Genomic DNA, 8856 nt, shown 5'->3' on the forward strand with positions numbered 1-8856 from the left:
TGTCTGATATAAGTATGGCTACTCCAGCTTTCTTTTGGATTCCAGTAGCATGATAAATAGTTCTCCATTCCCTCACTCTCAATCTAAAGGTGTCTTCAGGTCTAAAATGAGCCTCTTGTAGACAGAAAATATATGGGTCTTGTTTTTTTATCCATTCTGATACCCTATGTCTTTTGGTTGGCGCATTTAGTCCATTTATATCCAGTGTTATTATAGAAAGATATGGGTTTAGAGTCATTGTGATGTCTGTATGTTTTATGCTTGTAGCGATGTCTCTGGTACTTTGTCTCACAGGATTCCCCTTAGGATCTCTTGTAGGGCTGGTTTAGTGGTGACGAATTCCTTCAGTTTTTGTTTGGGAAGACCTTTATCTCTCCTTCTATTCTAAAAGACAGACTTGCTGGATAAAGGATTCTTGGCTGCAGATTTTTTCTGTTCATCACATTGAAGATCTCCTGCCATGCCTTTCTGGCCTGCCAAGTTTCAAAAGAGAGATCAGTTATGAGTCTTTTAGGTCTCCCTTTATATGTGAGGGCACGTTTATCCCTTGCTGCTTTCAGAATTTTCTCTTTATCCTTGTATTTTGCCAGTTTCACTATGATATGTCGTACAGAAAATCGATTCAAGTTACGTCTGAAGGGAGTTCTCTGTGCCTTTTGGATTTCAATGCCTTTTTCCTTCCCCAGTTCAGGGAAGTTCTCAGCTATTATTTCTTCAAGTACACCTTCAGCACCTTTCCCTCTCTCTTCCTCCTCTGGGATACCAATTATCTGTACATTATTTCTTTTTAGTGTATCACTTAGTTCTCTAATTTTCCCCTCATACTCCTGGATTTTTTTATCTCTCTTTTTCTCAGCTTCCTCTTTTTCCATAATTTTATCTTCTAGTTCACCTATTCTCTCCTCTGCCTCTTCAATCCGAGCTGTGGTCGTTTCCATTTTATTTTGCATGTCGTTTAAAGCGCTTTTCAGCTCCTCGTGACTGTTCCTTAGTCCCTTGATCTCTGTAGCAAGAGATTCTTTCCTGTCCTCTATACTGTTTTCAAGCCGAGCAATTAATTTTATGACTATTATTCTAAATTCACTTTCTATTATATTATTTAAATCCTTTTTGATCAGTTCATTAGCTGTTGTTATTTCCTGGAGATTCTTTTGAGGGGAATTCTTCCGTTTGGTCATTTTAGATAGTCTCTGGAGTGGTGCGGACCTGCAGGGCACTTCCCCTGTGCTGTGGTGTATAACTGGAGTTGGTGGGCGGGGCCGCAGTCCGACCTGATGTCTGCCCCCAGCCCACCGCTGGGGCCACAGTCAGACTGGTGTGTACCTTCTCTTCCCCTTTCCCAGGGGCGGGATTCACTGTGGGGTGGCATGGCCCATCTGGGCTACTTGCACACTGCCAGGCTTGTGGTGCTGGGGATCTGGTGTATTAGCTGGGGTGGATAGGCAAGGTGCACGGGGGCAGGAGGGGCAGGCTTAGCTTGCTTCTCCTTAGGTGATCCACTTCAGGAGGGGCCCTGTGGCAGCGGGAGGGAGTCAGACCCGCAGCCCGAGGGGTGGCTCTGCAAGGGTGTTTGTGTGGAGCAAGCAAGTTCCCTGGTGGGAACTGGTTTCCTTTGGGATTTTGGCTGTGGGATGGGCGAGGGAGATGGCGGTGGTGAGCGCCTTTGTTCCCTGCCAAACTGAGCTCTGTTGTCCCGGGGCTCAGCAACTCTCCCTCCCTTTGTCCTCCAGCCTTCCCACGTTCCAAGCAGAGCTGTTAACTTATGACCTCCCAGATGCTAATTCCCACTTGCTGTCGGAACACACTCCATCCGGCCCCTCCGCTTTTGCAAGCCAGACTCGGGGGCTCTGCTTGTCCCGCAGACCACCCCTCCACCCCAGCTCCCTCCCGCCAGTCCGTGGAGGAGCACCACCTCACTGCCCTTCCTACCCTCTTCCGTGGGCCTCTCGTCTGTGCTTGGCTCCGGAGACTCCGTTCTGCTAATCCTCTGGCAGTTTTCTGGGTTATTTAGGCAGGTGTAGGTGGAATCTAAGTGATCAGCAGGACGCGGGGTGAGCCCAGCGTCTTCCTATGCTGCCATCTTCCGACGGTCTCCGGATGCCATGACAGTAAAGATGGATGAAAGAGAGCAGTGAATCAGTAATATCGAGGATAAAATTATGAAAAATAATGAAGCAGAAAGAAGAGGGAAACAAAGGCAAAAGATCATGATGCAAGAATTAAAGAACTCAGCAGCTTATTAAAGAGGAATAACATTCGTATCATAGAAGTCCAAGAAGATGAAGAGAAAGAAAAAGGGGAAGGTTTATGTGAGCAAATTATAGCTGCAAACTTCCTTAATCTTTCGAAGGACACAGCCATTAGAAGCCAAGAAGCACAGAGAACTCCCATCAGATTCAACAGAACCCAACCATTCTGGGTCAAATTTACAAACAAAAATACACAGACAAGGAAAGAATCATGAAAGCAGCAAGGAAAAAAAAGTCCCAACCTACAAGGGAAGAAAGATCAGGTTCACAGCAGATCTGTTCACAGAACCTTGGCAGGCCATAAAGGAGTGGCAGGACATATTCAACATGCTGAATTGAAAAATATGCAAGAAAAGTTCTTTATCCACCAAGTCTGTCATTCAGAATAGATGGAGAGATAAAGATTCCCCCATACAAACAAAAACTAAAGGAGTTCATGACCATTAAACCAGCCTTGCAAGAAATTTTAAGGGGAATTTTCTGAGTGTAGAAATTTTAAGGGGGACTTTCTGAGTGTAGAAACAAAACAAAACAAAACAGACCTAAAACAACAAAGATTAAGAAGGATCAGAGAACATCACCAGAAACACCAACTCTAGAGGCAACACAATGGCACAAATTTATATCTTTCAGTACTCATTTCAAATGTAAATGGACTAAATGCTCCAATCAAAAGACATAGGCAATCAGAATGGATAAGAAAATAAGACCCATCTATATGCTGCCTATAAGACACTCATTTTAGACCTAAAGACACCTGCAAATTGTAAGTAAGGGGATGGAAAACCACCTATCATGCAAATGGACATTAAAAGAAAGCCGGAGTAGCCATATCTGTCAGACAAATGAGATTTTAAAACAAAGACTGTAACAAAAGATGAAGAAGGGCATTATATCATAATTAAGGGGTTTACCCATCAAGAAGCTCTAATTGTAAATATTTATGCCCCCAACATGAGAGCACCCAAATATATAAATCAATTAATATCAAACATAAAGAATATCATTTATAATAATACAATAAAAGTAGAGGACTTTAACACCACACTTAGAGCAACAGACAGATCATCTAAGCAGAAAATCAATAAGGAAACAATGGCTTTGAGTGACACACCGGTCTAGATGGACTTAACAGATATATTCAGAACATTTCATCCTAAAGCAGCAGAATACAGATTCTTCTCCAGTATACACAGAACATTCTCCAGAATAGATAAAGTATTGATTATATCAGCACTCAACAGGTGCAAAAAGAATGAGATCATACAATGCATATGTCAGACAGCAATGCTATGAAACTTGATGACAACCATGAGAAAAAAAATTGGAAAGACTACAAATACATGGAGATTAAAGAACATCCTACTAAAGAATGAATGAGTTAACTAAGAATTAAAGAGGAAATTAAAGATTACTTAGGAACCAAGGACAATGAAAACATGACAGTCCAAAAATTTTGCAATGCAGTAAAGTCGGTCATAAGAGTGAAGTATATAGCTATCAATACCTTCCTAAAAAAAGAAGGAATGTCTCCAATACACAACCTAACCTTATACCTAAAGGACGTGGAAAAAGAACAGGAAATACAGCCAAAAACCAGCAGAAGAAGAGAAATAATAAAGATTAGAGAAGAAATCAATGATATATATAAAAAAAAACAACAACAGCACAACAGATCAACGAAACTGGGAGCTGGGTGTTTTAAAGAATTAACAAAATTGATAAACTCCTAGCAAGAGTTATCAAAATGAAAAAGGACCCAAATAAATAAAAACACGAATGACAGAGGAGAGATCACAACCAACACTGCAGAAATACAAACAATAATAAAAGAATATTTTGAGTAATTATATGCCAATAAATTGGGCAATATGGAAGAAAAAGATAAATTCCTAGAAACATAAAATACCAAAACTGAAACAGGAAGAAATAGAAAATTATAACAGACCAATAACCAGTAAAGAATTTGAATCATAAAAAGCTCCCAAACAAACAAGAGTCCAGGGCTGGATGACTTCCCAGGGGAATTCTACCAAACGCTTAGGAAGAGTTAATACGCATTTTTTGAAGCTGTTCCAAAAAACAAAATTTAATGAAGACTTCCAATCTCATTCTTGGAGGCCAGCATTACCTTGATTGCAAAACCAGACAAAATCCCCACTAAAAAGGAGAATTACAGACCAATTTTCCTGATGAACATGGATGCAAAAATTCTCAACAAAATACTAGCAAATCAAATCCAACTGTACATTAAAGAATTATTCACCACAATCAAGTGGGATTTATTCCTGGGCTACAGGACTGATTCAATACCTGCAAATCAACAAATTTGATACATCACATTAATTAAAAAAAGGAAAAGAACCACATGATTCCCTCAATAGATGCAGAAAAAGCATTTGAAAAAATACAGCATCTTTTCTTGATAAAAACCCTCCAAAAAAGTAGGGTTAGAAGGAACATACCAACACATCAGAAAGACCATGTATGAAAGACACACAGCTAATATCCTCAATGGGGAAAAACTGAGAGTTTTGTCCTTAAGGTCAGGAACATGACAAGGATGTCCACTCTCACCACTGTTGTTCAACATAGTGTTGGAAGTCTTAGCATCAGCAATCAGACAACAAAAAGAAAAGAAAGCATAAGGAAAGGAAAACATAAAGGAAAACATAAAACTTTCACTCTTCACAGACAACATGATACTCTATGTGGAAAAAATCAAAAGACTCCACTAAAACAGTTAGAACCAATACATGAATTCAGCAAAATCACAGGATATAAAATCAATGTACAGAAATCAGTTGCAATTTTATACACCAATAATGAAGAAACATAAAGAGAAATAAAGAAATTGATCCCATTTACAATTGCACCAGAAACCAGAAGATACCTAGGAATAAACCTAACCAAAGAGGTAAAAGATCTGTATGCTGAAAACTATAGAAAGCTTAGGAAAGAAACTGAATAAGACACAAAGAAAGGGGCAAAACATTCCGTGCTCATGGATTGGAAGGACAAAAATTGTTAAAATGTCTATAGTATCCAATCTACACATTCAATGCAATCCCTCTCAAAATAACACCAGCATTACTCACAAAGCTAGAACAAACAATTCTAAAATTTGTATGGAACCACAAAAGACCCTAAATAGCCACAGTGTTGAAAAAGAAAACCAAAGCTGGGGCATCACAATCTCAGACTTTAACCTGGACTACAAAGCTGTAATCATCAAGACAGTATGATATTGGCACAAAAACAGACACATAGACCAATGGAATAAAATAGAGAACTCAGAATTGGACCCAAAAACGTATGGCCAATTAATCTTTGACAAAGCAAGAAAGAGCATCCGATGGAAAAATACAGTCTCTTTAGCCAATGGTGCTGGGAGAACTGGACAGCAATATGCAGAAGAATGAAACTGGACAACTTTCTTACACCATACACAAAAATAAATTCAAAATGGATGAAAGACCTAAATATAATACAGGAAAACATCAAAATCCTACAGGAGAAAACAGGCAGCAAATTCTTTGACCTCAGCCGCAGCAACTTTTTCCTAGAAATGTCTCTGAAGGCAAGGGAAATAAAAGCAAAAATGAACTATTGGGACCTCATAAATATAAAAAAGCTTCCACACAGCGATGGAAACAATCAACGGAACTAAAGTGCAACTGATGGAATGGGAGAAGATAGTTGCAAGTGACATATCAGATACAGAGTTAGTATTCAAAATCTATAAATAACTTAACCAAACTCAACTCCCCAAAACTCCCAAACTCAACTCCCAAAAAACAAACAAGCCAGTTAAGAAATGGGCAGAATACATGAATAGACACTTTTCCAAAGAAGAAATCCAGATGGCTAACAGACACATGAAAAACTTCTCAATATCACTCATCATCACGGAAATACAAATCAAAACTACAATGAGATACTACCTCACACCTATCAGAATAGCTGAAATTAACAACTCAGGAAGCAACAGATTTGTCGAGGATGCAGAAAAAGAGGAACCATTTTACACTGGTGGTGGGAATGTGATTAGATGCAGCCACTCTGGAAAACAGTATGGAGGTTTCTCAAAAAATTAAAAAAAAACAACTACCCTGTGACCCAGCAATTGCACTACTAGGTATTTATTTATCCAAGGGATACAGGTATGCTGTTTCAAAGGGACACATGCAACCCAATGTTTATAGCAGCGCTATTAACAATAGCCAAATTATGGGAAGAGCCCAAATGTCCATCGACTGATGGATGAATAAAGATATGGCATATATATGTGTGAGAATTTCTCACAGCAATGTTTTGCAGTGTTAAGAGTACAGGCCTTGAACATCTGTGTACCTACATGTGCTACATATATTATCTGTATATAGTTCATACTTTTTGATGCTATTGTCAATGGCTGTATTTTTATTACAGTTTTTACTGAACTATCAGTAGCCAAATATTGCAGGGGATTCTTTTTGGTGAAAGCACAAGTTATTCTAAGTGAGAAAAGATACTTGAAACTTAACACCTATGTTATTCAGGGTTCTCCAGAGGAACAGAACCAATAGGATGTTGATATGTGGATAGACGAATATTTTAAGGAATTGACTTACAAGAGTGGGGAGCCTTGGCAAAATCTGATGGCAGAGGCCATTTGGTGGCCTTCATGAGGTACTGATGTTGTAGTGAAGTCAAAGGCAGTCTCCTGGAAGAATTCCCTCTCACTAAGAGGAAATGGTTCCTTGTTCTATGCATGTCTTCACTTGATTAGATGTGGCCAACCAACCTTATGGAGGACTAATTGCTTTGCCCAAAATCTACCTATTTTAATGTACATATCATTGAAAAACATTCTCACAGAAACATCCAGAATAATGTTTGATCAAATGTCTGGGTACTATGTCCCTGCCAAGTAGAAACATCATCATGATATTTATTTGCCTAAATTTCTCTATTAGCTGTTAGATGTGATTGGCAATGTACTAATCTCAAGCCATACAATGTCCCATAGAAAATGTTATACGTTATCTTCAGAAAATCAGTCACTAAAATGAACTAGTTCAGTAGCTTTCAACTTTTTTTGGTGTGGTTAGAATTTAATTGTGGAATTTTCTGTTATTCCCAAACAAATCCACCCGCCTCATTGAATTCCTAGGTTCAGAATAGTGTTTAACATTTTAAGTTTCATGTGAGATGCAGCCTCCCAGAATGAAAAGGAGGATGCATGACTTGGTGGGTGTGTATCAAAAAGTGTTCTTGTTTGAGCTGGGATTCCCTTTATGTTTGAATCTAGAAAAAAAAATATATGAGGACTATGTGCAGAGTAACTTACCTGAAATTGCTATTTAAAAAAAATAGTTTAAATTCTCCTTCTTGTGACTCTAGTAATGAAAATCAGAAAAATGGGGGCTTAATAATATACAGAACTTAGAAAAATTTTAGTTTATGGAAAAAGCATTTTCAATTATTCACAAATTCTATGTGCAGTCAACCTTACTTTTAACTATGGTAAACTCTTGTTTTCTTGAGATCCAAATGCCCTGTCTTTTACCTTTAATTTTTATTAGTGTTTTTATAACTCCTTTACCCAAATAATGCATTTTCATTACTGAAAATGTAGCAACTATAGATGAGCAAAGTGAAGCTCCCTGTGTTGTTCATTTTGAACCTACAGAATGACATAAGAATAAATGTGTCAAAACTGTATTCAATAAACCCTTTTCAGAGTGAATACTTAGAGCAGCACAGACTTAGCAAAACTTGTATGTCAGTTAATACTGTCTAGGGACAATCAGTGACTCTGAGACACTGCCAGGTTCTCAAGTGCCCTTGGGATCATGAAAGACAGGTTAAATAATGTGAGGTCTTTATTTGGTATTCAAAATATATCAAAATTATTGAAAAATCAATGGTGCTGTACTGTGTATGTATACTCAGTTGAAAAAAAAGACCTCATTTCTGGATGAGAGTCACATATCTATGTGAGAAGGAAGAGAGGACACTTTCTGGCAGACACATAGTTAAGGGTTGCCCAGGAATAATTTTCAGTGAAGCAAACGTATGAAGCCTATCAGAGAAAATGTGTCCTTCATTTGAAAGCCCATTATATAAAACATAGTTTTCCAGTTATCTGATCCTGATGAATGAGTAAAGATGTGGTTTATATATACAATGGTATACTACTTGGCAATCTGCAGCAACGTTGTTGGGATGAGCACTGGGTATTGTATGGAAACCAATTTGACAATAAATTAGATTTTAAAAGAATAGGAAAAAAATACTTTCACTCATTCCCTAAAGAGCTTATTACAATGCAAATTGACTGTCAACACATTTCCTCACTTTTGTTGTTTGTCTGAGAATGTCTTTATATCTCTGTCTCTTATAAAGGATAGTTTGACAGGTATAGAATTCAAGGTTGGTGCATTTTTTCTCTTAACACTTCAAATATTTAAATATTTTATTCTATTATCTTCTTGCTTCCATGTGTTTTGAGAAGTCAGATATGATTCTTATCTTTGATCCTCTATAGGTAAGGGATTCCCCCACCACCGCTTCTTTAAGGACTTTATCTTTGATTTTCCATAGTTTGAAAATGAGGTGCCAA

This window comes from Panthera tigris, chromosome X (genome assembly GCF_018350195.1).
Source record: "Panthera tigris isolate Pti1 chromosome X, P.tigris_Pti1_mat1.1, whole genome shotgun sequence".
Taxonomy (NCBI): domain Eukaryota; kingdom Metazoa; phylum Chordata; class Mammalia; order Carnivora; family Felidae; genus Panthera; species Panthera tigris.